The following is a 6,110-nucleotide window of genomic DNA, read 5'->3' as shown; positions in this document are numbered from 1 at the left end:
AGCTTCCCTCTGGAGTCTTCCCAGGTGACTCAGCGGTAAAGAACCACCTGCTAAGCAGGAGACGCAGGTTCAGTCCCTGGGTCAGGAAGATCCCCTGGTGAAGGAAATGGCTACCAACTCCTGTATTCTTGCCTGAAGAATCCCACAGACAAGCTATAAGCTATGGTCCATGGAGTCACAGAGAGTTGGACACTAGTAAGCAACTGAAAAGCAGAACGGAGCTGGGAAGGGTTGTTATGTTGGGTGAGGAACTGCTGCTGTGAACTGAGCTCAGCCTGAATTTCCAGCAGCCAAGGGAGTCCAGGCAGGGGTACCCACAGTACGGATACTCTGCACCATCCAAAAATAGAGTTGCCCTTTGTCAGGTAAAAGATATTATGGACTTGAGCTTTGGTTTTACATATAGAATGGAGCTGTCTCTGTGAACCTATCCCTGTTAGGTAAGGGAATTGCCTTTAAAGATGGCATTCTGCACTGTTTATGTGGAAGAAAAATAAAATTAGAAGTTACCCTGGAAGTGATTCAAACTCTGTCTTGACAAAGGAACCCCCCTCTACAGGTTACTATTAGAAAGATTAAAGTGGAGGAGGGATGTGCACTTACAAGCAAGAGTCCAAAATCCCATGTGTTCAGGAGTCAGGCAGCTTAAAATGAACAGCAGCAGGCGTGAGACATTAGGGAGTAGTATGGCCTGTAGCTGACCTGGGAAGTATCTGCCCCTCAGAGGAACATTTATATCCAAATTCCTTTAAAAGATTCCTAGCCAAGCAAAACATATGAAGGCTTTGCTCAGAGGTCCAGATTGTTCTCAAGTCTCTAATAAATAAATGCTAGGTTTGGTTTTACATCACATGAATGCCAAACTCTTCTCACATGCCTTGGATGTTCTGAGAACCAAGACCAGCAAAAAAAGCCTGGTTAAGGGCAAAAAGAGAGGGGCGGAAAAGACAGAAAAAAGCACTCCTAGATCAGAAATCCCTCTCGTGAAATAATACTTCCAGCAGCCCATCCCAAGGCACTTCTTATCTTCTGCTGTGTCCATGTCATGAGCAGTGCCAAAGTTTATTGGGAAAACTGCACCCTCTCTATAAGACAGAAATCATAGCTCTTCGGTCAGCATTTAGTCTCTGCTGACTGTAATTCTTTTTTTTTTTTTTTCTATGATACAGTTCTAGTAAGCAGCATATCAATATTGAATGGATCAACTTTTAAAAACCACACCATCCGCTTTACACTGACATGGTGGTAAAACTGCAAGACACATCCCTTAGCCTGGAGAAACTGGCTGAGACATTGGAGGAACAGGATCCAAACAAAGGAAGGTGCTGGGTATCTAGTAAGAATCTCTTCTCTGTCAGAGCTTAGGGTTCTGTTCCCTGGTTTTCAGCAAATAAGACAGACAGAGCCTACCTCATGGAGCCCATAGCGCTGCAGACACCAGCACATTCACGAGACACTAGGGGGAGTTTCCAGAAGGACATGAGATTTAAGGGGAGGTTTTGAGGATCTGTCCTCAAACCTCTATAAGCATCATCACTATGGGACACATCAGGAAGAACCGTACACAGGGCTGGGGCTTCCCTGATGGCTCAGTGGTGAAGAATCGCCTGCCAATGCAGGAGACTCGGGTTCTATCCCTGATCCAGGAGGATCCCACATGCTGCAGAGCAACTAAGCCCGTGCATCACAACTCCTGAGCCTGTGCTCTAGAGCCTGGGAGCCGCAACTACTGAACCCATGTGTCTAGAGCCTGTGCTCTGCAGCGAGAAGCTACCACAATGAGAAGCGCGAGCACCACAACTAGAGAGTAGCCCCCGTTCACCGCAACTAGAGAAAGCCTGTGCAGCAACAAAACCCAACACAGCCAAAAACAAATTTATGTGTGTGTGTATATATATACACACACACACACACATACATAAAAGACAAAGAACCTTATACAGGGCAGAGAAAGGAAATAAAAAAAATAAGATTGTTATCTTAGTCTGTTTGGGCTACTATAACAAAAACGTCATAAACTGGATGGCTTATAAACAGCAGTAGTTAATTCCTCCCAATTCTGGAGGCTGGGAAGTTCAAGATCAAGCCCCTGGCAGATTCGAGGTCTGGCAAGGGCCTGCTTTCTGGTTCATAGAGATCTAGCTGTGTCCTCACATGGCGGAAGGGGCAAAGGATCTCTGTGGAACCCCTTTATAAGAGCACTAATTCCATTCATGAAGATGCCACCCTCATGACCTGATCACCTTCCAAATGTCCCAGCCCCAAATATCATCAACTTTGAGGTTAGAATTTCACCATGAATTTTGGGAAGACACAAACATTCAGGCCACAGCATTTAGCATGGCTAAATGGTGAGAAAACCACAAGTATCATCAGTAAGCGCTGAATGTTAAGTCCCTTTTGCTCCACTGACTATTGTTTATCCCTTCAGTCATTTTCTGTTCCTGTCTACCTGGCCCTTCTCTGTACTCCAAGATCTTTATCCACTAGGACTGTCTGCCAGCCCTCTGTGCAAAGGGGCTGCCTAAATTTGTTTTCAAAGAGTGCCATCTTCTGGCCAAACACTGCTGTTTCCTTCCAACAGAAATCCTGAAGTGTTCAAGACAGTTTCATCTTTCAAGAAAATAAAAGGCATTCCCTGCATTCAGAATTTCCTCCAAACATACTTGCCTGTGTTTCTCTTAGTTTCCAGTTGCAACGTGGGTCAAAAATATTAATGTCTAATATCCACAGCTTTTTCACTGTCCTAATTAGCCAGTAAGATTTTTGGTTAGAACTGCTTGGTCCTTTGATCTCTGTTGTATCCATCTTGGCAAAGGATGAGGAAGAATGTTGGTGGGAGCTGAGAGAGATGGAATTGCTTTCGCCTTAAATTGGGCAGGGAACTAATTTGCAAAAAAGCAGGTGAAGGGATGAGGGTAGGAGAAGAGAAAATTTCAGAAAAATCAACTTGGGGCTACCGAGTGCAGGTGGAGAGAAGGAAGGGTTTTCAAAAGCTGCCTTGACAGCCTAGGGAGACAGAATGTAAGGAGGGTTTTTATGAAGTTTCACTCGGAGTCGTTTGGTGCAATAAACATCTGCAACTACTCATTAAGCACTGGGAGTCAAAATTGTGACTACACATTATATTGTACTAGGACCACCTTGGAGGCCCCCCAAACAGCCTATATTATTCTGGGCTCTATGAATTTAGAAAACATATGGGTAATAGTGTCTGACATCTTAAATGATGCCAAAGAGTCTCATAGGTTCAGTTATGGGATCCCAGTGGAACTAAACAGAAAGAACCTCAGCCACTCTGCCCTGAAAAGAGCAACATCTAAGCTGGGGAAGGCAATGGCACCCCACTCCAGTACTCTTGCCTGGAAAATTCCGTGGACAGAGGAGCCTGGTAGGCTGCGGTCCATGGGGTCGTAAAGAGTCAGACACGACTGACTGACTTCCCTTTCACTTTTCACTTTCATGCATTGGAGAAGGAAATGGCAACCCACTCCATTGTTCTTGCCTGAGAATCCCAGGGACGGGGGAGCCTGGTGGGCTGCCGTTTATGGAGTCACACAGAGTCGGACACAACTGAAGTGACTTAGCAGCAGTAGCAGCAGCTAAGCTGGTAAACCATGCACCCCAGACTGAATAGACACCAAATAGGTCTAGCAGTGAATTAGATTTTCTTTTAGATACAAAAAGATTGGAATCTGTGGTCCTGAGATGCAAATGTGTTTGCCTGACACAAACACAAAAGTAGACTCTAATTTTGCACCTTTAATAAACTAGAGACCAGAAATTTCTGTTCTCCTATCCAAGTAAATTTCTGTTTTCGAATCTAGAAGTCCCCAACCTTTTTGGCACTAGGGACTGGTTTCGTGGAAGGCAATTTTTCAATGGGTGTTGGGGTGGGGATGGTTTTAGGATGATTCAAGCACATTACATTTGTTGTGCACTGTATTTCTATTATTATAATATCAGCTCCATTTCAGATCATCGGCCATTAGACCGCGGAGGTTTAGGATTCCTGTTCTAATCTAAAACGTTTCAGACTCTACATACAACTGAGTAGTGTGCTCTTATAAGAATCTTAGGCCTCCCCTTAGCTTCCTACCAGACACTTAGCTGCTGACCTCCCAAAAGATTACCAGGAAACATGTCAAATCAAGTAAAGCTTAGTTTATTAGACTCACTGCTGTAAACGTGAACATCACATTAACAGAGTCTTAGCCATGTCTCAAAGTGGAGAAATTAGAGCAGAGTTTATAGGTATACGAGTTTCTCTGGTGGCTCAGACAGTAAAGAATCCACCTGCAATGCAGGAGACTCAAGTTTGATCTCTGGGTCAGGAAGATCCCCTGGAGGAGGGCATGGCAATCCAGTCCAGTATTCTTGCCTGGAGAATCTCATGAACAGAGGAGCCTGGTGGGCTATAATACATGGGGTCTTAAAGAGTCGGACATGACTGAGGGACCAACACTTTCACTTATAGGTATATAGATTTTATGGGTTTGTAGGGTCTATACGTTTCAATTTAGGGTGGGTGCTTTTTAAAGCCAGTCTTGAAAGGCAGAAAACTGATTCAGATTGGCAGAGTCGATGACATAATAGCTTACGATTGGAAGCATAGTGAGGCTGGGGTCTTGAAGTGAGTCTTGATGAGCAAGCTGTTAGTCTCAATAAATAATCTATTTTTGTTAGTTCAAAGTTTTGTATTCCAGCAGCAAGTACTTCCTGGGACAAGTAGCCAACTTATTTTTGACATGGTAGTTTCAGTTTAAGATTTCACACATAACTGAGAATACTTACTATTCCTACATGTTCATTTTGATTTACGAGTGCTAAGAATTTTCTTTGGAAACTGATTCTTCGTTAAATTACCCTTCTTAGTGAACGTGAAAGTCGCTTAGTCGTGTCTGACTCTTTGCAACCCCATGGACTGTCCATGGAATTCTCTAGGACAGAATACTGGAGTGGGTAGCCTTTCCCTTCTCCAGGGGATCTTCCCAACCCAGGGATCGAACCCAGGTCTCCCACATTGCAGGCAGATTCTTTACCAGCTGAGCCACAAGGGAAGAGCTTAAATGTGAACAACTCAGGTTTCTGGAGCCAGCTTAGCCTGGGTTTGAATCTTGATATTGAATGTAGATTTTCTCACCTGTTAAATGGAGCTTTTCATTTATTCTAAGCATCCAGTAGGATAAGGCAGGTAAAGCTGTTAGTAACAGTAAGTGTTATTCTTAAATACAAAAATTCATGGGGGAGGGATAAATTAGGAGTTTTGGATTAACATATGCACGCCACTATATATAAAATAGATAACTACTATGGAACTAAAAAGCCTCTTGATGAAAGTGAAAGAGGAGAGTGAAAAAGTTGGCTTAAAGCTCAACATTCAGAAAACGAAGATCATGGCATCCGGTCCCATCACTTCATGGAAAATAGATGGGGAAACAGTGGAAACAGTGTCAGACTTTATTTTGGGGGGCTCCAAAATCACTGCAGATGGTGACTGCAGCCATGAAATTAAAAGACGCTTACTCCTTGAAAGAAAAGTTATGACCAACCTAGACAGCATATTCAAAAGCAGAGACATTACTTTGCCGACTAAGGTCCGTCTAGTCAAGGCTATGGTTTTTCCTGTGGTCATGTATGGATGTGAGAGTTGGGCTGTGAAGAAGGCTGAGCGCTGAAGAATTGATGCTTTTGAACTGTGGTGTTGGAGAAGACTCTTGAGAGTCCCTTGGACTGCAAGGAGATCCAACCAGTCCATTCTGAAGGAGATCAACCCTGGGATTTCTTTGGAAGGACTCATGCTAAAGCTGAAACTCCAGTACTTTGGCCATCTCATGTGAAGAGCTGACTCACTGGAAAAGACTCTGATGCTGGGAGGGATTGGGGGCAGGAGGAGAAGGGGACGACAGAGGCTGAGATGGCTGGATGGCATCACGGACTCGATGAATGTGAGTCTGAGTGAACTCCAGGAGATGGTGATGGACAGGGAGGCCTGGCGTGCTGCGATTCATGGGGTCGCAAAGAGTCGGACACGTCTGAGCGACTGAACTGAACTGATAGACCTACTGTAAACCAGCTATAGTCCAATATAGGGGCCTTTCCTGGTGGCT

Source organism: Capra hircus, unplaced genomic scaffold (assembly GCF_001704415.2).
Source record: "Capra hircus breed San Clemente unplaced genomic scaffold, ASM170441v1, whole genome shotgun sequence".
NCBI lineage: Eukaryota > Metazoa > Chordata > Mammalia > Artiodactyla > Bovidae > Capra > Capra hircus.
Note: the sequence above shows the minus strand (reverse complement) of the source record.